At 37.7% G+C, this 27,244-nt stretch overlaps 1 pseudogene; it reads left to right on the forward strand.

Moving 5' to 3' along the window:
- Positions 1-11,958: 11,958 nt before the first annotated feature.
- LOC113598547 (proto-oncogene serine/threonine-protein kinase mos-like) overlaps positions 11,959-27,244 on the forward strand; it is a 28,997-nt pseudogene continuing 13,711 nt past the window's right edge.

The following is a 27,244-nucleotide window of genomic DNA, read 5'->3' on the forward strand; positions in this document are numbered from 1 at the left end:
AAGCTTGCAAGATTAATTGCATCCTTGAATGTTACTATATTGAAGCACATTTACTTTGCTTTGGCATTCTAGAAATATAATATGAGTCATGTCTTACAAACTTAAACCTAAAAGGAAACACATGAGGTGGTAAATACACAGCATCTAACAGAGAAGTAATTTATGAAGAAATTTGTGCATAGTTATCAGGACTTCTCACCTGAGACAAGAACATTGTGACACTGTAAAGGACAAATTGAGTTCTCTCTGACAGAGTTGGCTGTCGTCTGTCTTAGAACTGCAGTAGGGTGGTTAAAGTAAATTATGGTTAAAATCTATCTGACAAAACTATATTTTATGCTGAGGAATCAGCGTGATTAAACTGTCATCCTGTGAATAATAGTTCAGGTCCAAAAAATTTCTTAATTTGCAGCATATTGTCCACTTCCAGATTCCTTTTTCCCCTTCTTGAACATTCTTCTCTGGATTTGCAAGTCCAAAAGTCCAACTGATTCATTATAGACTAGTTCCTTGAGGGAGTCCAGCATAGGTTAAGCTGTATCCAATTAGACAGCTCTTTTGCATGTTCCTTATCACCCCAGTTCCTCAGTCAAATCCTTAAATAGTTGGGTCTGTTCCCAATCCCTTTAGGGTTGGAGTAAGAGACAGCACAGGAAGACATGCCCGTTGACCTCAGTGGTTCTCCTTCCGTCTAATTTGCAAGCCACTAGAGGAATTAAGGTAGACAGTCTTGGAGATCTAGAACTGCCTTAGGAACGATCTGAGTGGCTGTATGAACTGAGATTGAACTCGAACCTCAGTGTCATGTCTATTCTATTCTCTTTACTTGGATTCAATCTATTCCCATCCTATTCCCAGTATGCAAACAAAAGTAGAATGAGAATAAGTAATGTTATTATCTCTCATGTCCATTTCCATCTTTATTTCCAAGAATTAGTACATAGTGGCATTCAATAGTGTTTATTAGATTTATGAATGGTTTTTATATAGACTTGTATGATGGTACTCACACTCTTTTGCTCTGACTATTCCTGAATATGACTGCCTTTAAGAATCCTCTGACAGCATTCTGAACTTGGCCATTCCTGCATGTCTTCCAGCTCTACCCAGTCCTTAGTCCTTAACTACTCCTGTTCCCTCAACTTAGCTAAGGAGTCCCCATTGTAGCGTGTGGCCTCACTGAATCCCATCCAAGCAAAAAGAGATTCCTATGGCTGATTTCTCAAGAGGCTTTGGTTTGCAACCAGTTTAGTTCAGGATAATTTCTTAAACTTTGGTTTAACATAAAATTGGATAAGACTTCAGGCTCAGGAATGAGAATATAAGCAGATGGTTATTCTATTCAGTTCTTTTTTCATGCTATTCTTCCATTCTGAGTGGACTGATGTGGTAACCAAGAGCAGAAGCTAACCATACAGTGGGAAAGGATTAAAAAAAAACCCTCAATTTTTCTAAGTTCTTTTTTGAAAAGTATACATGGTGGGGAAAATTGTAATAAGAGTTACCGTGTTGAGTTACCATCTTACTACATTCAGGCACTATGCTAAAGACTTTCCTACAATATTCTCCCCTGTGATCTGCACAAAGCTTGATAAATTAGACACCATTATCACTCTCCAGTCTTACAAATTTAGAAGCTTAGGCTCAGAGATTAAGTGATTTACCAAAGCCTGGCCAGCTACCTCATATAACTCTTTGAGTGCATTCCCACTGAGGTATAGGGAGGTGGCTACACTGTTCTACTCTAGGGGGTGCCATTCATATAGATTGTAATGTGACTGTGTTTCTGGACTTGAACAACGTGGCTGCCCTGTCCACAGCTTTAAGGAGCAGAATTAGAGCTTAAACCCTAGGTCAGCTTGACTTCAAAATCCAGGTTTGTCACCACAGACCTACACTGAGATAAACAATTCAGTTTATATGATCTACCCTTTTATCGAGCAATTAGAGGGACAAATGAGGATGTATTATGTTACAGTTGCAGGCGTTGGCCATTTTTTGTGTGTAACACTTAACACAAAGGACCCTAGGTCTTTTGGAGCAGAGCTATTTCAGGTTTAATGACAGTCAGTGGTGGAAACATGTATTTGACCACATTGGAGGCCAGAGGAGAACAATATATGCATCCAAAAATGGTTCTTAGGTTAATTTGGGCTTATATTTATTTAGGATATGTAAGGGTGACACCTTTCTCCACCTTGCAAAAATAATGGTGATCGTATTCTATATCCATCAAGCCTTTTACAGGCTCTTTTTTTTTTTTAAGTAATCTCTATGCCCATCGCAAGACTTGATTGAACTCATGACTGCAAGATCAAGAGTTGCATGCTCTCCTGACTGAGGCAGCCAGGCAGCCCTATCCACTAAGCATTTTAAAAAGGCAATGTTTACAATGGAAGATCAGAAAGAATCTAAATGTAAAACAAGAGAATGGCTTAATAAACTATGATATATCTACTCAATGGAATTGTATATTATTGCTGTGTAAAACATATATGTTTGAAGAAACAGTGGAAGAGAGCACACACACATAACAATTGTTATATCAGGGCAGTGCTGTTACTGTGTGTGATTCATTTTGCTGTTGGTTTTACTTTTCATTGGCTCTGTAATATATATATTTTTAAAAAAGAAAAGCAAAAATAATTTTAAGGTGTATTTGGCATATGAGGGAAATATAATTGAACATTAAACATTTGCTTAGCAGCCCAATTTCCCTCTAAAAACAAGAAAAAAATCCAGTCAGAATTGCCCATTACCTAGAGTTGTCCCACACACCTGCAATTTAAATAATCTAGGCAACATAATGGCAAATTCTTCTAAGGATCACTGCCCTTGTAAGCACACTATAAACCATAAATAATTGTAGTTTATGAAATGGAGTAGAACTGTGAGAATGGGTGTGCCTTCCTAAACATCCATCAAATAAAATATTGGTCATTATTTTTTTAGATAATTTTTATTTGGCCTTTGAAACTGGTGCTTCATTTGATGTTTGTTTTTTGCCCTGTTTGTTAAAACCCCCACTTTGCAAATACTCTATTCTGTAGTCATAGCCAGTCATGTTCTAAAATGAACTGAATTGCCAAGAAGTTTGCCTCTGAACAAAGGTGACAATTTTAAGACTTAATTGAAAGGGACACCTGGGTGGCTCAGTGATTTTGTGTCTGACTCTTGATTTTGGCTCAGGTCATGATCTCACAGTTTGTGATATTGAGCCCCACATAGGGCTCCATGTTAACAACAAGGAGCCTGTTTAGGATTCTCTCTTTCTCCCTCCCTCCCTCTCTCCCTTCCCCTCCCCTACTTTTTCTCCCTTTCTCAAAATAAATAAGATTAGTTGATTGCTTGCTTGATTGATTGATTGATTTTTTTAAAAGATTCAATTGAAAGATAAAAGAAGGGGCGCCTGGGTGGCTCAGTCAGTTGAGCATCCAACTTTGGCTCAGGTCATGATCTCATGGTTCGTGGGTTCAAGCCCTGCATCAGGTTCTGTGCTGACAGTTCAGAGCCTGGAACCTGCTTTAGATTCTGTGTCCCTCTCTTGTCTTTCTCTGCTCCTCCCCAGCTCATGCTCTGTCTCTCCCTCTCAAGAATATGCCTTTAAGAAAATGCTTAAAAAAATAAAAGAAAGATAAAAGAAAATTCTGTCTTATTCTGTGGTGATTGACTTCAGTGCCGGACACTTGCAGTTTTAAATTAAAAATTTTTAAAAACCTGAGTGATAAATGTAGTGATCCCAGGGCAAAATGAGTTGGTCTCAGCCCTCCAAGTAATAGTACATCAACTCTCCTTTCTATTCCTTTTTGGTTGCTTTTTGGGCAAATAAGCATTATTGGTGAGTAGCAAGAGCCTACTGAAGGCAAACGTTTGTTTTGGCCTCGGGGTCACAGGCAGAAGTAGGAGAGAGTAGAAAATAACAACACTACGACAGGAGGTACAACTATGGTTGAAATATCAACGTCATTTTGGGGGTTGCAGTTGTTCCCATCTCCATTTGGACTTTCCTAAACTTGGATGGAACAGAGCAACAGAGCTGTTGCTTCAAAGAAATAAAAATGTAAAGTATTTTGTAAACCACTGACTGTCCTTTCCCTGCCTGCTCACTATTCTAGTACATAATGGCCTTTCTCAGTCTACTGTGCCTTTTTCAAGCAGTTTCCTCAGATTTCCAGTCTGGCTTTCATTCTCTGTGGCACTCGGACTTTTGGCTTTGGGTCCCTCTGGTTTTGGCCTCCAATCATACTCTCTTTGGTCCAGAGCTCACTTCAACTTGGCTATTAGCTGTGCACACACCCCGAACCTAGGTGTCTACCGTGGGACCAGTAAACTTCTCTTCCAGGCTCCTGTTTAGCCTGGGGCTCCTTCTCCCCTTTTGCAGCCATTCTCATCCCTCTAAGGGACATGTGGAGAGTATTAATCACCAAGGAAGATAGGGAATTCAAGAAGAGCAATTTTATAAAGAAAGAGGCCAAAAATATTCAAATATGGTTAGAACTTGTTGAGTTGGAGATGCCTGCGGGACCCCCAAATAGAGACATTTAGTAAGCTATTGGAACTGAAAATCAGATCAGGAAGTCACAATCTTGTTAGGGAGAGAGTATGTCAAATGAGAAGAAGAAAAGAGTATAAGAGAGACAGCAAGTAAAATGAGAACCAAAATATTTTCATTGGGTCAACTCTGCTGGGTCATGAGTAACCTTAGCAAAAGCAATTTCCAGAAAGTAAGATAAATGCAGCTATATTGCAGTGGAATCAATAAATTGGGGGAGGAACATGTCTTTAGTCAATTGCCTACAGCTATCTGTCGGTTTTATGTGTCAGCCAGTCATTGTGGCAGAGCCAGGAAGACTGCATCGTGTTCTTTACAGAAAATGGAAAGGTTGTGGTGGCAAGACTTAGGACATTTGGAAAAGCTCACCTTGAGATTTAAAGGAAATTTGTAATACCTGCATTATATGTATCAAACTCTAAAGCATAGCAAACCTTTTGCATACACAGTGATTTTTTTAACATGTTTGCAAGATTCAAATAATTCAAATCAAGGAAACCTTTATGGAGCTTTTAACTCTGGATTTATCAGAAACTCAGAAAATCCTAACTTTTGTCATGGTTTTTATGAAGGCATTATGGTGTCTATGTATGTGTATGGGTATATAGTGGATGGTATAGGTGGACAGTGGAGACATGGAGTGGGTAAGTAGAAGTACTTGCCAGCTCTTTTGAGTTCAGTGACGATGCTAATTATATGTCATTTCCAAGGGAGCAGGAAATGTATTCCTAAAGGAGATGAGACTACATGGCAGAGTCTGTGATATTATCTGAAAGATACCTCTACCCAAGTTAGAGGGTTGGACACGTGTAACTCTGTTTCTGGGTAACCCCTGAAGAGGAGGGTCCAATGCTGCCTTTCCATTAGGAATTGCTCAAAGAGGAAACTATGTCAGGGCTGTGAGAGGTTGTGTCTGAAATAACTCAGGCAGTCAGTTCTGTCTTCTCCTTTAGCTGGATGCAGTTTCCCTTAGTCATCTCTCTTGGAAATCATCAAAATAGTGACACTGATTTATAATCTAACAGTTCAGGAGATCCACCTCCCACAGTTAGGGTTTCTTGCTAATTGAGCAGAGAGAACTTAGGAGGTTGAAGGCAGAAGCTGTGTTTGTTATTAAAAAAAAATTTTTTTTTCTAAAGGCAAAATCAGTGATTCGTTCTTTCTGGGACTCAGGGTATTCAATATTGCAGTGTTATATTTAGGGGATCAGTGAGAATAATTGTTCAAATGTTTCCTGTGAGGGAAATATAGCAAAGAAGTTTCCAGCTTTTACAAAGCGCTGCCTGAGAAGGTTTATTAAACAAATATGCTTATTTACAAGGGACCAAAATAAATTCCTAAATCAGCTGTATAGAGGAGGCATCATTAATCTCTGTCCTCACTCAGAGCCTCTGGAGTTGCTCCAATCAAACTTTGCTGCTGATGTGTGTGGGCAGCATGAGGTGCTGAGAGGGCGGCTGCCCTATCAGAGTGTGGTCTCCAAGTGTAGGGGCACAGACGAGCATCAGCCCTGGTTCGCAGCCTCTGGAGAGGTGCTAGGTGATGACACACCAATGAAAGGGACAGGAAACAATGTGTCTGGGCATAGATTGCCCATGCTTGCAGGGCCATGCTTGCAAGAATGAAGTGGTACCAGGGATGAAGGCTCCCTCCCTCCCCATTTGTTAACCCCTCAGGGTATCTTTCCTGGCTTCATTTGCCTTACTTGGGGTGCAGGAGTCCCAGCAAAGTGGCCCATGGGACCATCCACCTAGAAGTTTCTCACAGTTTCTCCCTTAGGGCATTGCTGCTTTTCACTTCTCCTTCCCCCCCCCCCCACCCCTCCCCAGCAGGAGGAAATATTTTCTTGCCTGGAAGAAAACTTCCATTTCCTGTCTGCTTTTAAAAAAACATTTTGTCTGTAGGTACAAATCCCTTTTCTTTTAAGTCTTCTGGAAAAACAAACCCAGAGCCATAATCAATCAAAGCTAGTTCCCCTTTTTCATAGAGGGCAAAGACAACTTAAACTTTAAACCCTTCAAGAGCAGGGAAAAAAAACAAAGGAAAGGAAAAACAAAACTGCTGATTGCCATATTAAAACAGCTTGTTTATATCGTGCCAAAGTAGCAAAAATCTAATTTTTGTGTTTTTTCAGAGTTTAAGTTGATGGAAGACCCAAATCAACAGATTATTTAAGAAAGAAAAAAAAAGACACATTACTGAAAAACGTGCCAACATTTTCCCTTTACACCTCACAGGAAGGTGTTGTTCTGGCCTTCTTGAGTCTGTGAATTTGAGTTAAAGGTCTCTATTTGACTCACCCCTGTTGTCTTTTTACATCAAGATGTTAAAAGGTCAGATTTAGAGTTACTAAGCCTTCATATACCTGTTTCATTCATCGAGTCCAAAGTTTGGTGCAGGAAGGATCAAATACTTTTCATATTAAACATTAAATGTTAGTGTTTGTTGGAAGAGACCTCATCCTGGGGTCCCACCTGCTTTACTATTGATTCATTAGCAAAATTAACCTTTAATATTTAAAAGGTTGACATTTGAGGGGCACCTGGGTGGCTCAGTCTGTTAAGCAGCCGACTTTGACTCAGGTCATGATGTTGCAATCTGTGGGTTGAAAACCCGCATCAGCTAAGAGCCTGGAGGCTGCTTCGGATTCTGTGTCTCCCCCTCTCTCTGCCCCTCTCCCGCTCATGCTCTGTCTCTCTTGCTTTCAAAAATAAACATAATTTTTTTTAATAAATAATAAATAAGTAGCCGACATTTGATTTTGATAGTAGGACCTGTATCCCAGTGTTCTCTCTCGTGTGCTCTGCTTCCAACTGACATGCTTTTTCTCATAGACCAATTCACACGGTCCATTTTAGGCAGGCGTCAAGGAAGAAAGATAACACAGTTCACATTCATTATGTCAGAAATTCTTATCAAGAGCATTTCACACTGTTGAGCAGAATAAAAGGGATGCCATTTTTCAGAACTCAGAGGGCTGGATTTCCATCCTGAACACTCTTGCTGTTTGACCCTAAGGAATAGGTGTGATGTCTTTATTGTATAAATGAGAATATTTACCCTTATGATGGTTCAACAATCTGCCATAAGTCACACATAATTTGGGGGCTGTGGTTTGGATTCAGGTCTGTTTGATGAAACTAAGAGAGAGAAAAAGCAAAAGGTATGTCTGTATATCTATAGGTAGATAAAAATAGATGCAGAAATAGATATAGGCCTATATGAATCTGTGATGGTTCACTTTATGTGTCAGTTGAAGAGGGTGCTTTTGGATGAGGTTAACATCCAAACTGGTGAACTTTGAGGAAGAAGATTGCCCTTCCATAGTGTAGATGGGCCTCATTCAATCAGTTGAAGTCCTAAACAGAGCAAAAAGATCAACCTCCCAGAGCAAAGGGAGTTCTCCGGCAGACTGCCTTCAGACTTCATCCACCCCATGGCTCTCCTGGGATTCAAGCCTATTGGCCCTTACTGCAGACTTGGACTTGCCTGCTTCCATAGTCACATGAGCCAAGTCTTTAAAAATAAATCTCTTTCCTATGATTGTCCAGGGATTGGTATTCAGGAATCTGGGTGATGGGACATAGACATTTAATATACTATCCTTTTGGGGCGCCTGGGTGGCTCAATCGGTTAAGCGTCCAACTTCAGCTCAGGTCATGATCTTGCAGTTCGTGAGTTCGAGCCCCACATCGGGCTCTGTGCTGACAGCTCAGAGCCTGGAGCCTGCTTCGGATTCTGTGTCTCCCTCTCTCTCTGCCCCTAACCCACTCGCATTCTGTCTTTGTCTCTCTCAAAAATAAAATAAACATTAAAAAAATTAATATATTATCCTTTTTACTTTTCTATGTGTTTGCAATTTTCCAAAATAAAAAGGGTGGGGTTTTTTTTGTTATTTTTAATTAGTCATAATTATAAGTGATTGGTATTTCCCCCTTATATTCTCCTGTCTTTTCCAAATTTTTCACAATGGTAGTGATTTACTTTAAATAGTGGGAAGAATACTTTTTGGCAAGGAATAAGAAAAAATAAGTTACTGCCTAAAATATATACATACACACACATCCTATTGGTTCTGTTTCTCTGAAAAATCCTAATGCAACATCTATCTATCTATCATCTATCTTTTAAGAGAGGAGCAAATGAATAATTGAGAGAGCTATGAAGAGATGATGATGACATTGAGATTATGGGTTACCAATCATGGGAATAGTTGCTCTAATGTGTGGAAGAAAATGACCAATTAAAATATTTGTCTTTTCATGGTGTTCTTTCCTAAACGTAGATAACTTTTAGTTTTGAATGTAGTCCCCTGTATGATAATCTAGTTAAATGACTTTATATATTGCATATGCGTTTTATATACAACCTTGCCACATAGACATGTGTGTGTGTGCATGCGCGTACACACAAACACAATCTTGGCCAAGAATATCTGTCGGAGTCTATAGATCAAAGAGCATTGCTGACCTCTATTAGTTCTAGGGTGACATAGAATGAGAATGGCAGATCAACCCAGGAAGACTTTCAATAGTAGACATTCCTTTACTGAAAACAGAGCCATGGCAGAAGGAACATTTTCTTATTTCACAACAAGTGACATCTTTGTTCTAGTGGTAGGAGGTAAGTTGCCTCCTGCTAAGAACTTGGGAGGTTATATTGTGACGGCCCAGCTAGCTAGGCAAAACAGAGCATGGCAAACAACAAAAATGCATTTCATCTCTTCTAGCTCAAGTGGTTTCAGCTCTAGGATGATACGAAAGGGACTCAATAAAAGGATATTAAAAGACTGAAAATGTCATGGTGACATTATCTTTTGGAAATACCAGACCATCAGTTAAAGTGCTGTTTCCCAATAGTACAGTTTGCAAGATTTGTAGCTGGAATCTGTGGCTTGCCTATTGCAGTTTGCAGAAGATGCCTCACTGACTATTTTATGGCGAAAACTCACCCTGCCCCCAACACAGCAGGAATTGTATCTAATTGTGCATTCTATACACATCCTAGCAAAATTTTTAGTGTTGGTAAATGGCAATAAATTGGGGACATGTGACAACTAATTGCATTTGGTTATAGAAAGAAGTTTTAGAGTGAAAACACATGTGCCTAAAACTCCATGTTTACTGTGAAGAGTACCATTGATTTTTATAGGACTACAGAGCATACTTGAAGTAGCAAAGATTTTTCTTTCTTTCTTGGAGCTTTACAAGGACTTTATCAATTGTGTAGATCCCCTAGCCACATACACAATATAGAAATATAGGTATATTTTTGCTAAATGGTCTAGATGCCTTCCAGCAAATTCAGCTTTAGGGCTTATCACATTTCCCTTGGATGTCTTTTAAAAGTTAGACATGATTTCCCATAAGAACACATCCTTTAACAATCTTATCTGCCAACTCTTAGTGAAACAGTGGATATCCCACTGGCATGGTAGATTATGGGTACTCCAAATATTTTGATGGTATATTGTTAGCTTCATTTCAGGAATTCACATTTTCCTTGTGTCTTCCTAGCTTTTACCTAATATTATCATTGGTTCCTTCAACTTAACTCATTTTCTCCAATACCACAAATATTTTTTTAATTATCATAATCAACTCTATTGTTCTTATTTTCATGTCATTTTTTATTCAATAAAGAGGTGATGATAGATAAGCAGAATGGAGGAATGTATATCAAGAACCAATATATCAAGAAATAGGAGCTTACAATCTATAGAGGAACTTGCGATCTCTAATAATTTTTAACTTCAATTCATACTGAAATTTTTTATCATGTCACAGTCTATAAAACTTAATTCATATAAACTATCCCTTTTAAGCATTCAACAACTTCTTACACAGTAGGTAGGTTAGACATTTTTATACGTCTAAGTCTCAGAGAATTGAAATGACTCACCCAGTCCTTGCCCATGTCCTTGCTAGAGCACGCTGGCTCAAATCTTGTGTTCTTTTCACTATACTACATTATACATGGCTGTTATGGTTAATTTTGCATCAAGTTGACTGGGTCAAAGGATGCCCGGATATGTAGTTAAATATCTAGTGTGTCTATGAGAGTGTTTCTAGAAGGGATGATCATTTGAATTGGTGGGTTGAGTAAAGCAGATGGCCCTCCCCAATATAGATGGGCATCATTCAATCCATTGAGGGCCTCAATAGAGCAAAAAGGCAGAGGATGGTTAAAGTAACTCTAACCTGACTGGGCTGAAACATTGATCTCCTCTTTCTGTCACCATTCCTGAATATGAGGCTTCAGACTCAGACTGACATCTGCAGCATTGGCTTTCCTGGATCTCTAGCTTGCAGATGGAAGATCATAGGATTTCTCAGCTTCCATAACTATGTGAGCCAACGATTTTCAATGAATCTCTTTCTAGATATGTATTTTCTATTGGTTCTATTTCTCTAGAGAACCCTAATACACTAGCAAAGCTTTTTCTTTTTTTAACAGAACTTTGTATTTCTCTTTTGGTATGGTCCATGTCTAATAAAGCAGATATTCATATCACCTATAGCTGGTAGGTGCTATTATTTTTTAAGTTTATTTATTTATTTTGAAAGAGAAAGATCATGAGAGAGTACATGCAAGTGGGGGAAGGGCAGAGTGAGGGGGAGAGAGAGAGAATCCCAAGCAGGCTCTGCACTGGCAGCACAAAGCTGGATGCAGGACGCAGTATCACAGACTGTGAGATCACGATCTGAGCTGAAATCAAGAGTTGGACATTTAACCGAATGAGCCACCTAGGCACCCCTGTAGGTACTATTCTATCAAAAATCTAGAGGCTCTTAACTACATGTGATGGCTCACTGTTTTTCTCTCATTATTTCAACATTCTCTCTGTAGTGAAAAAAGAGATATGAGTGGAGCAAAAAGAAAAAATTTCATAACAAACCTACTTAGGCACATAGTATGATGAATGATACTATCTTCTCTCAGTGTAGTACAGCAGAATACTATAAAACCAAATAAATGTTGAGAACCATCAGATTATATGGTAATTCCATCCTTACAATTCTCAAGTTTTAGAATGAAAATTATGTACAATTAATTCATTCTCTACTTGCTCAATGTAGAGAAAATTGAGGTTGTCTTAACTATATCCATTCTTACCTTTCCCATTTTGTGGCTAAGATGAGTTCAAATGTAATTGATCTCTTCACCCCCTCCCCACCCCCACAAAGATGGACTCTGATAACCTATCCAATCAGAAAATGCATGCCTTTGGTCAGTGTGATTGATAAAGGATGGCCCAATTAACTGAAAGGTCAGGACTCTTATTTCTTAGTTTGTGGAGAAAATATTCTTAATTCTGCAGTTTCGTTGCCCCTCACCCTGCAAGCCACCATTGGTATGAATGAGGAAGCATGAGAGACATTGGTGTAAGAAACCATATTGAAACCATGGAGGAAGCCAGCCTAAAGATGACATCAGCATGGAGCTGGGAACATCTGAGCAAACTGCATAAAAGGGGCCCAGAGTCCTGGCTGGACTGCCTGGAGCTCACCCTACCTCTGGACTTTTCTGTTTCTACATCAATCAAATTCTCCAATTGTTTAAGCTTCTATTACAGATCTTCCTTGACTTATGATGGGGTTACATCCAGAAAAACCCATCGTAAGTTGAAAATGCATTTAATATACCCATCCTGCCAAACATCATAGCTTATATTAACCTCCCTTAAATATGCTCAGAATACTTACATTAGTCTATAGTTGGGCATGGTCATCTAACACAAATACTATTGTATAATGTGTTAAATATCTCATTTAATTTATTGAATACTGTACTGAAAGTGAAAAACAAAGTTTGTATGAGTACAGAAGGATTGCAAGTGTGTCTTTTCTTTACCCTTTGATCATGTAGCTGACTGGGAGCTGTGGCTCACTGACTGTCCAGCATGGTGACAGGAACCTACCATATATCACTGTCCCAGGAAAAGATCAAAATTCAAAACTGAAGGACAGTTTCTACTGAGTGCATATCACTGTCACACCATCATAAAATTAAAAAAAATCATAACTGGAACCATCATAAGTCAGGGGCCATTTTTATTGGGTTTTGTTATCTACAATTAATAGTATCATCACAGAAATAATTCATTCCGAATATCAAGTTATGAATTAAGAATGACAGAATTGTGAAGAATGACAGATTAAATATTCCTGTACATTCATTTAAAAAACCCAGACAATGTGGATGTAGAAATTATTTATGGACATTCAAAAGTGAAAATTTCAAGAGGATTCTAACTAGGTTTTCCTTAAAAACCAAAAATATCATGTCTAAGATAATAAGGTTCTACCCAGTAGGTGACTTTACTGCTTAGCATTAGTACATCAATCCCACTGAAAAATGAATGCTTTAGGTCCATCTCAATAGCCTAATCACTGTACAAATTGGTGTACTTATGAAGTGATTGATTTTCTGCCACCTTTGGGATAATACTCTCTAATAGCTATTCACAAACTAATGCCCTTGCACACAATGTTTATCTTTCTTATGAAAAGAGTCACTCATTAGGTTAAATAAGACTTATGATTTTCCTAAAACCTATGATTTTATAAAAATTGTTATAATGGACAGACCCTTGATTAAAAATTCAAGAAAGCTGTGGGGTGCCTGCGTGGCTCAGTCAGTTAAGCGTCTAACTTCAGCTCAGGTCACAGTCTCTCAGTTTGTGGGTTCAAGCCCTGCATCCGACTCTGTGCTGACAGCTCAGAGCCCGGAGCCTGCTTCGGATTCTGTGTCTCCTCTCTCTCTGCCCCTCCCCTGCTTATGCTCTGTCTCTCTCTCTCTCTCTCTCACAAAAATGAAAAAATTAAAAACAAAACATAATTCATAACATCACACCTTGTCTCCTCTTATCAGTCTGTAGGTGGACTTGCTCTGAGTACTACTTCTGCCTCTGTATCTTGAAGCATTAAAGACATGAGAGTAGAGACATCCTCTGAAAAAAGTTGTTTGGCTATAACTATTCTTGATATTGTCTATCTGAAAAATACATCTTACACTGCAAACCTAGGCAAGAATTTCTGTATGCAGTTAATCACAAACATTTTAACTGTGGTCTAAACTAATGCATTAAGTTTGGGGTACTTGAATCACATATATTCAAAAATAATATCCCCAAATACAGTTAAGTTTTATCTGTTTACAGGAAGTTAGTATTTCTGTCTGGTGAGATTTATGTTGGTTCTCATTATTGTATAAATTTGAAACTAACTTTGGATAAGTCTCAGACTTTGGGGGCCTCAATTTCTTCTTCTGTAAAATGAAATGTTTAGAATGATAATCACTAAGATTGTTTCCAGTTTAAAATAATAAAAATAATAATAACAGCATCAATAACAGAGTCCCCATCTCAATAATTCTACTAAATAAAGTGGCAGAACATATAAAGACTGATCTTCAGTCTTGCTATAACCACACCCAGCAAGTCTGCAATTACTAATAGGCTAAGATAGATTGATCATCTGAGACTGTACATCTTCTGGGTACTTAACTCAGAACCCCAGGGTCTTCTATCCTTCCTCAGAGAGAGGAACAGCAAAGGGACACCATTTCTCCTAATTACTCCTGGAACAGAAGGGAATATTCAGGACAATCCAATAAGTAAGTTAAACAGGCAGGTTACATTCCTAATAGATCACTCTTGCTAAGGCTGTATCTCTTTGCCTTGTGATGGAAGCTGTATCCAAATGGTGGGGATAAGGAAGAAAGCATTCCAGAAGGAAAAATGAAACACATTTGTTGATTCTATTTATAGCCTCTAGCATTGCCACCAAATTGAAACCATCCAGAGACTGGTTTTTTTTTTCTGTTTTTTTTTTTTTTGACTGAGGAATTATTTAGATTTCAGAGCAATTAAGTAGAAGCTTGACTTTGAAGCAGTAACAAAATCAAAACCAACACCAACTTTTAAATGAGTTGTTGAATTTCCTTTAACTACAAAGCTGCAGTGCTCCATTGTGGGGAGGGCAGTGTGGGGTAGGATGGAAACAAAGGGTTGATTGTTTTAATTGGATTTGGTTTTCACAGGGAGTCCTGGTTTGTTCTACAATATTTATAAGTTTGTGGATATTGTTTGCTTAACAATAGATAATTAATCCATTATCTTTCTAAATAATAAGAAAAGTCATCTTGTATCCTTACAGAAAAAAATTCAAGGGGTGCCTGGGTGGCTCAGTCAATTAAGTATCCGACTCTTGATTTCGGCTCAGGTCATCATCTCACAGTTCATGAGTTCGAGCTCTGTATCAGGCCCTGCACTGACAGTACGGAACCTGCTTGGGATATTCCTCTCTGTCTCTCTCTGTCTCTCTCTCTCTGTCTCATTTCTCTGCCCCTCCCCTGTTTGTGATCTCTTTCTCTCTCTCAAAATAAGTAAATAAATTTTAAAAATATCAATGACTTTAAAAAAAAGGAGAAAATTCAAGCATAGAATACATTTTATATTTTTTTAAATCTTTGAATATAGCTAGCTTTTTAAAAGTGGGATGGTATTAGTCATTTATTCAACAAGTATTCATTGAGCACCAATTCTGTGTACAAGCATGGTGGTAGGCATTGCAAATACAGGTGAATAATCCAGACCACATCCCTGTTCTTGTGGAATTTACAGTCTTATAGAGAAGACAGATCATTAAACAAGCAAGTCCACTCCAGAGTGGCAGGTACTATACTAGGTAATGAACATAGCGCTGCAAGAACACAAAGAAGTCACCTCTAACTCAATCTCAAATCAGGGAGGTTTCCCTGAAAAGGTGGTATCTAATCCAAGGGGTCTGATTATTTGAGATTTGAGTTCAAATAATTTGTTCACAGTAGCAGACAACTCACTGTAAACATAGCAAAGACAGTGAGTTCCTACTATGTGCCAGGCACTGTTCTTTGTTTTTTATATGCCTTATTTCATTTAATTCTCACAAGAGGTCTTCAAGATAAATACTATTATACTTAACATAAGGCTGAAGCTCAAAGAGATTAAATGATTTTTCCAATGTTATATGACTAATAAGTAGCAAAACCAGGAATCTAATATTGGCCTGTTTGACTTTAAGGCCTGGGATATTTCCAATCTAGCCTTATAAAAGAAAACTTTTAGCTAAAATATGGGGTAAAAATTTTGAAATAGACTGACTCTTTAAAATAGCACAAAAAATAAAATAGTACAATAATTATCACTGGAAAACATTACCCCGACTGACCATTAAAGATGGCGGGCTGAGCACACACAATTGTGTCCTCTCTCTCCGGAAACTTTATTAAAATGTCAGTAAAGGAAAAAAGTCTCTAGAAAGCTACGGTGATAAAAAGAATGGTAGAGTCACCATCATTCATGAACCAGGGATGTCAATGGGTTTGTGGAGAACAAAAGGAGAAGGAGTCATCGTTGCTCATGAAACAGGGCAGAGGAAGCTGAAACCTTACTGAATTTAGAAGAAAATGACTAGGAAGGAGCAGAGTTTCCTCCTAGGACTTGGAAAAGGCTCGAGAGTGGAGTGAAGTGAGAGTGTAAGTGAAGCTTAGGACTGGAAATAATAGGGTCAATTAAAAGTATGTATTTGAAAAATTGGGCAAATCATTCTGAAACAGAGATCATCTATAAGCAGAAATTGAGCTCCCAAGAAGAAAACTGGATGTTTTTTATTTGGAGGAGCTGAATGGTTCCAGAGGCAGAACATGATAGCATCCTCAAGTGAAAGGGGGCTCTCTGTCTGATTCACCTAAAGCAATGCCTAGCTGTCAACAAGCCAAATCAGTTTTTAGTGACTCATTCTTAAATATGAGGAGTCAACTAAAAATATGAGGAGTGAAAAATCCCCCAAGGTGAACAGCAGGGAAAACAAACAAACAAGGTAGGTAAAGACAGAAATGAAAAGATCTGGGAGAAAACAAAGCCAGTTCGTAGAACATAAAAGAAGTTTAAAAATAAAGGAAAACACTCTAATTAGCATCTTTTGAGATATTTGAGAAGATATTGAATCCATAGAACAAAATCAGCACACGTAAAAAAGGATCAGGAACAAGAAAGAGTTCTTGAGAATTAAAAATGAGATTGGCAAATATTAAATTCAATAGACAGCCTGAGAGATAATGTCTAGAAAATCTCCCATAATGAGAACAAAACAGAGACAGACTGAGAAAGAAATGCTAAAAGATCAAATATCAATCTAGGAGGTCCAAAGAGGAAGAAATAATCAAGGAATAAACAGACAAAAATTTTCCAGAGTCAAGGACAACATGAGTGTCCAGATTTAAAGGTCCCACTGATTTTTCAGTTCTCAAATGGGCAGACACCCGCACCAAGGAATTAGGAAATTCAAAATTTATGAAATTAGAAATTTCATAAATTCTAGAATGAAGAGATGATCTAAATATCTCTAGAGAGAAAAACACACATCACTTTCCAAGAAGTGAAAATCCAAATAGCAGTGAACTTCTCACTAGCATTGCTAGAAGCTCAAGCTTTTGAGAAAAAAAAAATGTTTTTATCTTAAAACTCTATACTCAGTCACTCATGAATTCTTTTTTTTTTTAACACAGTCATGCAAGGACTCAAAACTTAACCTCCCACGTACTCGTTCTTAGGAAGTTATTGGAAGATGTGTCCAACTAAACAAGGACATAAACTTAGAAAAAGAAAAAGCCAGAATAGAGGAAAAAGCAAATCCAAAATATGAAGTCCCAAGAACACAACTGTGTATCAGGCCAACAGTATATCCAGTCCAACTTAGAGCATGAGGAAAGGAAGCTCTGGCAACAAAAAGTAGGGACTCAAGACAATCTGTTATAATGTCTCACTTGAAATCTGAACACATGAAAATGGAAAAATATGCAGGAGAGGAAAACAACAGAGACCCAAGGAAAAAAAAAGTTGTAAAAGAAAGTAAATGTAATTGGTGTATACTTCTTAGCCTTCCAGTAAATAATGTATATATTATCAACTTAATTTAAAATCTATGATATGATTGTTTTGTGAGGATAGTAGTAAGAGAGGCATCTGTGTGTATGAACCATACCCTCATCTGACACAATAAAGAAGTTAGTACATGATGTCTAGAATGGATAGATCAAGGAGCAGCCTGAGAGCATATTAACTGGAGGTTTGGGAAAAACTACCAGGAGAAGCTAATAAAAGAGTAACAATAGTTGCCCCTGGGAAGCTGAGATGGGAAGTAAGGAAGACATGGGACCTAAGATTATTATTTTGTTATTACAAGGATATTGAGGCTATTTGAATTTTTAGCTATGTGTATGTTATTAACACAAATTGAAAAGTTTATCAAAGAAAAAATATTATATGTCAAATCCTCTGTTAAGAAGTCAGCATAGGTCTCTGTTTAAATTTATTAGATGTCCCTGGTCATAACACTCAGAGTAAGGATCAATGACAAGTACACATATTCAGTAAACAATTTCAGTTCCTTGCTCACCATTCCATTCTTACGGTTTCATGTATCTCTTCTGTGTACTTTCTCACTCAGATATTGATAAGTAGGAATTATGTGTTACATAGTTATGTATAGCACATAATTAAAAACAAAACATACTTAATTGTATGAGAATTTGTTGAGGACTATTCACCAGACTGGTCATTCAGTGAACTTGTTCAAACTGAAAATTACATAAGTGGATATTTTAAGGAATAAATCTCAAAAACATGGAAAATCCTTTGCCCCATTTACTTCGTGTCAATTTTCTGAGATTTGTTGGCATTTTTTTGTCACATTTTCCCCTCAGACTGCTTTTTGTCAAATAAATATATAAATAAACAAATAAATAAATATACAAACAAACAAACCACAGAATAATTTTTCCTAGATAGGAAAACAAGTCACAGATGTATTCCTATTACCTACCTTTGAGGTCAACATTGCATTCTGGTTTTGATGAAAATAGAATAAAGTACACAACCATTATTTGATATGAATTAAAATTCCTATCATTGCCGTCTGTATTTGTTCTACTAACATCATTCACCTTACCTTTGAAATACAAAGAATGCCTGTGGCAACCAGCCTCTGCCTGTTGGTTCTGTTCTTTCCTTGAAGAGTATTTTCATTAATGATTAAAATGGTATTTTGCTCTTACTAGACATGTGTACATTTCTCTCCATCTTGCTAGAGCTGGGAGCTGGATGCTCAGATATAATGCAGTTTGGTGGCTGAGTGCTCTGGGACCTAACTTGGGTTTGAATTGTGGCTTAGATACTTACCAGGTGTGTGGCTTCGGACAAGTTACTTACTCCTCTAAGTTTCTGTTTCCTCCCTTCAAAATGAGGTTAATTAAAGCATTAACTGAAGAGATGTGGAAAAGATTTTTTCTTCTTATTTTTTTTTTTAATGTTTATTTTTGAGAGAGAGAGAGAGGCACACTGCAAACAGGGGAGGGGCAGAGACAGAGGGAGACACAGAATCTGAAGGAGGCTCCAGGCTCTGAGCTGTCAGCACAGAGCCCAATGCAGGGTTTGAACCCATGAACTGTGAGATCATGACCTGAGCTGAAGTTGGACTCTTAATCGACTGAGCCACCCATGCACTCTGAAAAGATTTTTTTAATATTTATTTATTTTGAGAGAGAGAGAGAGAGAGAGAGAATGAGCCAGGGAGGGGCAGAGAGAGGGAGACACAGAATCCAAAGCAGGTTCTAGGCTCCATGTTGTCAGCACAGAGCCCTACAAGGAGCTCAAACTCACCAACCTCAAGATCATGACCTGAGTTGAAGTCGGATGTTTAACCGACTGAGCCACCCAAGCTCCCCAAAATAATTTCATTTTTTTAATGTTTATCCATTTTTGAGAGAGAGAGGGAGGAAGAGGTAGATAGGGAGAAAGTGTAAGCAGGGGAGAGGCAGAGGATCAGAGCAGGCTCTGCAATGACAGCAGCAAGATGAACACAGGGCTCAAACTCATAAACTGTGAGATCTTACCTGAGCTGAAGTCAAAAGCTCAACTGACTGAGCCATACACGTGCCCTGAGTTGTGGAAAAGATTTAAAAGGTAATTCAAATAAAGTCCTTGGTAAAGTGCATGAAACATAGTAAACGTTCAATAAATGATAGTTATTATTGGTGTTATAAACTTTCTGTAACATGACATGATTGAAAAACTAATGGACTAGTGATCAGAAATACCAGATTTTTCCCAATGTCCCTTCCAGCTGTGGCATTCTATAGGGTATGATTAGGTCCTTAATATCCATGACTTGCAAGACTATTGGGTGTATTTTAGTAATATCAAATAAAAAAAATAGTTACTAAGGAGTTATCATGAATATTTATGTGTGAAGAAACACTAGATTAACCAGAAAGGTATAACTGGGAAAATGACTTTAAGAGCAAAACTATTGCTTCTTCTTAGGGGAGCAAGCAATTGTGATACAGGATTTAAGGCAAAGAAGATAGAACAAGTCATTGAATCATTATTATTGGCATTGCATGCTTCTTAGTAACTAAGCATTTCACAAAGATGCCTTCTTTGTATTTTAGAATCGTAGATTAAGATGTTGCAAATTTAATTCAGCTTAACAATATTGATTATGCTCAATCATTAATTAATTAATTAATTAATTTTAAATGGGGAGGGAAAGGAAAAAAAGTTAGACAGGGAGAGAGCCAAACCATAAGAGATTCTTAAAAACTGAGAATAAACTGAGGGTTGATGGGGGGTGGAAGGGAGGGGAAAGTGGGTGATGGGCATTGAGGAGGGCACCTGTTGGGATGAGCACTGGGTGTTGTATGGAAACCAATTTGGCAATAAATTTCATATCAACCATTTAGTTTCAAGGTAAATATGGTGCTGTTTTGAATGTTCTGTTGTAGTTTGGTTAGGATCCAAAGGCATCCTTCATTAGCTTCTTTATTAGTACATTTAAATACTCCCTTGGCTTAATTAAGCTTCAAATGACTTTATTCTCTGATTCAGCGGTGTTTGTGTTCAACAGATTTGCCAAGCTTCCTTATAAATCTTCCCACAGCAGATGTTGAGATGCATGTGGCATGGGGTGACTCAGGTTTTGGGTAATGGTCCATGCTTCTTGAATTTAGGAAAGTGATGACTTTTGTTGCTACCACACTTCTGTGGCCCTATGTATATATCTCTTTGTCTAAGCCACTTAGGAACAAGAGAATAGTTCCAGGTGGACTCAGTCAGATGATCTTCTATGGTGCCCACCCCTGAGGTATTACATTTGAGAGGTAACATTGGTAACAACATATCATGAACTAATAACTCATTAGGATTCACTCAACACCTTTCTTCCACTAGCACTGAAAATCCCCCAAAGACTACCCCACATGTGTCCTGATACTAAACATCAAACTGATGTTAATGAATGAGATTTAAGTAGCTAATTCCAATTTCTCTCTCTAAGCAGGCAAAGTAGAGGGAGATCTAACTCCCTAGAATAGCACTAGAATAGAACTTTCTGTGATGGTGGAAATGTTCTATATCTATGGTAGCCACTTGCCATATGTGGATATTGAGCATTTGAAATGTAGATAGATAATTGAGAAATTGAATTTTTAAAATTTATTTCAGTTTAATTAATTTAAAAGCCCCAAAAAGTCACTGGTTACATTCATGCTTACACAATAAATGTTATAAAAATATATTTGGTCCCAAAGGAGAGGGATTTGGACTTACTAATGGGAAAATAAGTTAAAAAAAAAAAAGAATTCTGCCTCATCTAAGGGACTCTGAGCTGATTTTGTAGGTGGCAGGAAGGAAAGAGCCTCTAGTTTTTCATTTTTTGTTGGTTTACCTAATGGATTTGAGAAAGTTCAACAAGTATCCTTTGTGAAGGACTGGAGAAACTTATAGGGAGTTATATACCATATATCTACACCCATATTTATCTATTCTCATGCGTTTAGAAGTCATTTCCATTTTATTCTGAGTACAATCTTCACAATAAAAATTAAAACAAAGGTTGACATACCTAAGATTTCTTTAATTTTATTTGTTTGGGAGAAAGATTTATTTTAGAGCTTGAGGAAAATATTTTTCTGGCCATATTCCCTCTCCCATTAAAACATATTTATTTTACTATGTATTATTTCACCCATTTCATCATTACTATAATTTTCTCATTTTGAATCATAAGACATTTCATGTGATATGAGAGGACAATTCCCTTTGTGAAGAAAGGTCTCTTGCTCATTGTTGTATCCCAAGTGCCTAGAACAATATCTGGCAAATGATAGGTATCCCATAATATTTGTTGAATAAATGAGCGAATTAAAGACAGTGTCTTTTTTTAAAGTAGTGCTAGTTTCTGGCATCTCCTTGTTACTTTGATGTTGCTGTTTGGGCAAGGAATATGCAAACAAATAGACAAACATGAGCTTGGCTGGACAACTGAAAACTGATTAGTTCTCCGAGACTCAATTCAGCCCATGCTATTTCTCAGGCATCTGAAGTCTGGTTATAGTTTGCTCAGAAATGTGTGTACTCATTGTGTGCAGAGGGATTTTTATATCAACTGGCATCTTCTCTTTTCGTTTAATGACTAGAAACCAAACCATGTTAAAGACTGGAAGAAATTAGCAATTGTTTAACATCTGAAGACAAAAGAGTTTATATCTGGGGGAAATGAAAGAATTAGTCCTGGGGTCGCTCTTTCTCCTTTACCTTCCCTGTTCATTGCTAGAGGTGTCATGGTTAGTTAACAAGAGGAATTTATCAAGGTAGACCTGATACATTACATGATCTCCACCATGTATAACTCAGCACCATGGCAGTATGATTCACGAGTTTTTCATTTAGCTTTGGAGAATGTTCCATTTGTCATTTGCGGTATTTTCATGGGTTTCCTCCAGAAGTTTATTCTGCAGATGGGCAATAAGACGTGTGACAGACTTGAAGAGAATGCTGCCAGCAAGAATTACCCAAACTATATCCTCTGGGGACTGACCATAAGCTCATGTCTGCAAGGAATAGAATTCTGGAGTGACTGGCCCACTGAAGAGTCCCATAAACCACGCGAGAAGATGGGGGAAAGTGACAGTTGGTGGGAAAATACTTCCATTTTGCTGAGATTAAGTCTGACCTGATAGATGCTTTCAGTCTGCATGTGAATAAAAGCTGGTTCTGTTTTGCTGCTGGCCTTAAAAGGGTAAGGGACAAGAGAGTTAAAAGTAATCATAAAAAGCCAGTTCCCAAGCACAGTAATTATGCAGTTCTAAGAATTATGACTCAATTATCATTCCCCTTGCTATACAAAGACAAAACCTTCAAGATTCGACTAATTTGGATGCCTGTAGGAAATGATGGTTTCTGAGTTACTATAGAAAGCAGCAGCTGAAATTTTGCTTGCTAAAAAACTGGTGTGAGGTAGGGTTGCTCCCAGTGGTGTTCTCTCAGTTAAAATGTGTCTGCATTTTCTGTTACTCATGTCTGATGTTTGGTTAACAAGTTGACTCTAACCAACAATGGGCCCAGCCTTATTACAATGGGTCTATCCTTAAGGTACTTTTTTTCCTGCAGCATAACCCAGAATCTTCATTTTTAAGTTTTATTATTTTTGTTTTATAAAAATAATAACTGCAGAATAACACAAATTTATTAAGGCATACAATTCCTAAGCGCAGTGTTCAGTATACTTTACACATGTACTGCATTTCAAATATCCTAGAAATTTCCCTCATGCCCCTCTTAGTCATTACCTCTGCAAAGATAACCACTACCACTATTCTGACTTCCTTCATAAAAGATTCCTTTTGCTTATTCCTGAATCTGCATTTTAATAAGAACCCCAAGGGATTCTTATGTACCTTAGAGTTTGAGAAACACCGACTTGAGGTTTTGAACATAAAGTGAAATAGAAATCTCTGATCCGGGTCCTTTAAATAAAACAAAGCACAAAATCCATGTGTTTAGATTGATCTATAGTGTGGTGATCACAAATCAATATCTTCAATTTCATCATGAAAGCTCCACAAGGAAGTAAAATACAGCTTTGTGCCTGTACTAATATTGATGCCAAATATCAGAGAGGTTCACCTGAAGCCAGGCACCTGCAAATTCCTATTATCATAAACAGACCATGATGCTCCCTGGTCTCAGAGTACACTTCATTTGCATAGGCAGGAAATTCAGATTCAGGTCATGTTTTTCCCCTGTCAGCTGTGGTTTATTTTCCTTACCCATTCTAAATCTGTCATTTTCAGTCTCATGTGTAAACTTTATGGTTTACTGTACTGTAATTTTAATATTGAATGCAATCTTACCAGGTTGTAGGATGTGGCACACCTTTCAGTGAATCCAAATAAAGCTATAAATATTAAGATAGGAACCCTCCACATCCACTCTTTATGGTTTACAAAATCTTATTTTGGGTTGAAAAAGAAAATAATATTTTGCTTTTCTTTGGTCATCTTTCCCTATCCCTTTAGTGATACCTTATAATACTATATGATTCTTTTGACTTTCTGGGCCAGCTTCTGATGGCCTGCTTGCCCGATAGTCTATTCATCTCTTCTTGGCTAGCAGTGACTACTCAAATGCATTTAAATCTAGAGCTTGGGAGAGCATCACTTTAAATCAGTATTTTCTAAGGAAATAGGCATTTGAACAAGGCTACATTAAATTTCTTTCATCTCTCATGTGGCTTGCAATAGGTCCAGCCACTCTCCAGAACATCTGAGGTGTGATGATGTTTGATAATGTTTGTCAATGTCTACAGGTGATTATCCAAATATTTTCATTGCTTGTAGTCCTCATTACCATTCTCTACAAAGGAGGTACAACTTCCATGGATATCAGTGGCTAGATTTAAGAAGATTCACCAAATCCTATCAAAGTTTACTCTCACTCTAACTGACTCCAACAGTCTTTATGATTCATGCAAATGCAATAAGTCAGATCATGGAATCTGTGCTGTCATAATGACAAAGAGTAAAAATTTTGCACCAAAAATTTACATTTTGTTCTTACCAAGTAAATATTGTAAAGCAAAACCATGACTTATGAAGAGAGGAAATGAATAATGTTAATACCTATATTATATATTCACATGGGGTACCTGTATATCTATATAGGTATTTCTAGTTACTTTTGAACAGCATTATTCACATCATGATGCATGAAGTGAACTTGTTTTGCTGTTAATTACACCAGCTTTTTGTTCAGTAGCACTAGGCTAAATGAAGCAAGTTAGTATCAACACTTCTTTAAAAAGGAAAAGTGACATATTTTCTTATGTAAAAATAATACAGATGTATTATAAATTATAGACTGCAGAAAAGTAGAAAGAAGGGGCGGGGGGCGGGAAGTACTTGTTTTTACCATGCCAACAACCATTGCCATTGTGATATATTTCCTTGTAAGCTTTTCCTGCCTGTAATTTTGACTCTGTTGTGATCACTTAGTAGTCTATTTATTTCATTTGCTATTATCGTGATACTCCACATTACTGAAACACAATTATAAACACAATTGTTATAACACAATTATAAACACAATTGTTTATAAACACAATTTTTAACAGTTAAATGCTTTACTTTGTGAATATAATATAGTTATTTATCACTTGTCTAATGTCGAGCAATTAGCCTGTTTCAAATTTTTAACCACTTAAAGTAAAACTATGATGAACATCTTTGCTGATAAGACCTTATATTTATTATTATTTCCTTTAGATGGATCTTCTGAAGAATTAATGCAGGTCAAAGGGAATTATCTTTAGAGTACCTACTATACATTTTCCCCCCCAAAGAATTCCACCAAATAACACATTTGTCAACGATGCATTCTTTCTGTTTCTACTATTGATCAATCCTTAAACCCCAACCTTTAGCAAGCTCCTGTTTAGAACCTTTATAAATTAGTTATACCCTCCTTAATGGCCAGGCTCATCTAACAAAGCAACCTGATGGAGGGGGAAGAAAAAAAAAGAGGGGCACCCAGGTGGCTCAGTCGGTTAAGCATCTGACTTCAGCTCGGGTCATGATCTCATGGTCCATGGGTTTGAGCCCCACCTCAGGCTCTGTGCTGACAGCTCAGAGCCTGGAGCCTGCTTTGGATTCTGTGTCTCACTCACTCTCTGCCTCTCCCCTGCTCATGCTCTGTCTCTCTCTGTCTCAAAAATAAATAAAACATTTTTAAAAATTTAAAAAAGAATGAATAAACATTAAAAAAACTTTTTAAAAAAAAAGGAAAAAAGGGAAAGAAAGAAGGAAGGAAAGAAAAGAAAAAGAAAAGGGGGAAGAAAAGCAGACTGAAAGTGAATGAAGGGGAAAGGCATGCAGGAAGACAACACTTATCTTTATTTTTTAAGTTTATTTATTTATTTTGAGAGAGAGCACAAAGGGGGTAGGAGCGGGGGGGGGGGGGGGAGGGAGAGAGGGAGAATTCCAAGCAGGCTCTGCACAGTCATAGCCCAGAGCCCAATGCAGGGCTTGAACTCATGAACCAAACCATGAGATCATGAACTGACCCAAAAATCAAGAGATGGGCACTCAACTGAATGAGCCACCAAGGAGCCCCAGAAGGAAGGACTTTTATAAAGGAACCTGAATCTGCAGTTTCCCCAGTCCAAAAGATAGTCCTTTACACTAGGTAGTTCTTCACCTCCTTCTTTTGATTCATGACTAGAGACTTAACTTATGCATACAACAGGTTCCAAATCTCAAAACCCTAAGCTTACAAAAACAGAAATAGATTTAAAATCAGCTCTCTTGTCCTTTTGCCAGGCCATATGAGCTTTAGCACACAGCATCTCATTTGACTCTCCAGTTAACTCTTGTGAAATAAATATTATTACCCCAAGTTTACAAATGAAAAAACAAACTCAGAGGCATTGAGTGTCTTCTCCCATGTCAGCTAGTAAGTTGTAAGGCCAGTGTTCACGTCCAGGTTTTGTGACTCCAATTTTACTTTGGTTCAAGGTTTCTATGACTTCTTGATTTCTATTCACTTATTTGATTTCTCATGCCAGCAGTGCCCTGGCACTCTTGGATTTTGCCTGGACTTTGCTTCTTTGGTCTGGGCTTCTTGCCTAGTTCCTTCAACTCACTACTGCCCACGTCTCAATCTGTCAATCTGCCAACTTTGTTTAACTGAATTGTGTTCATTTAAGAAAACTTCCTTTGGTGTATTTTAGACAATGAGGAGACTTTATTAGAATATGTAGTAGATATATTTCTCCTTAAATGTAACCACTGCTTCCTTGTTCACTTAAAGGTCTGATATATTCCTCTGCCAATAGTCTCTTGTGTGCCTATATCACCACGCTTGGTACAGGAGAGCAGGTGTTCTTCCTGTAAATTCCCCATATTGATCCAGTTGCTATCCCATTGTGGAAAACACTACTAATTGTTTGTCGACCTCATGTCATGTTCCTGGAAACATAGAGTCCCTTTCCCATATGACTGAGTTCTGGCCATTAGAATGTGAGTGAAAGTCCTATGTGCCACTTCCAGGCCTGGAAAAGTCTTGCATGTATATTCAATTCTTCACACTCATTTTCCCCCCACTGGCTTGAAGCAGACCTTTGAAGCCACATGTTGAACATGGTAGAGCTACAGAAAAAAAGAACCTGGGTTCCCGAATCATCACCTGAAAGAGAGCCAGCTACCAACAAGGAAAACCCCTTTAGGACTTTACAAGAACAAGAACTTCTTTCTTGCTTGTCTCATTATACAGTTTGGGGTTTATATGGTTCACCAGTTAGCCTACTCTAACAA

The sequence above is a fragment of the Acinonyx jubatus genome, chromosome B2 (genome assembly GCF_027475565.1).
Source record: "Acinonyx jubatus isolate Ajub_Pintada_27869175 chromosome B2, VMU_Ajub_asm_v1.0, whole genome shotgun sequence".
Classification (NCBI taxonomy): Eukaryota; Metazoa; Chordata; class Mammalia; order Carnivora; family Felidae; genus Acinonyx; species Acinonyx jubatus.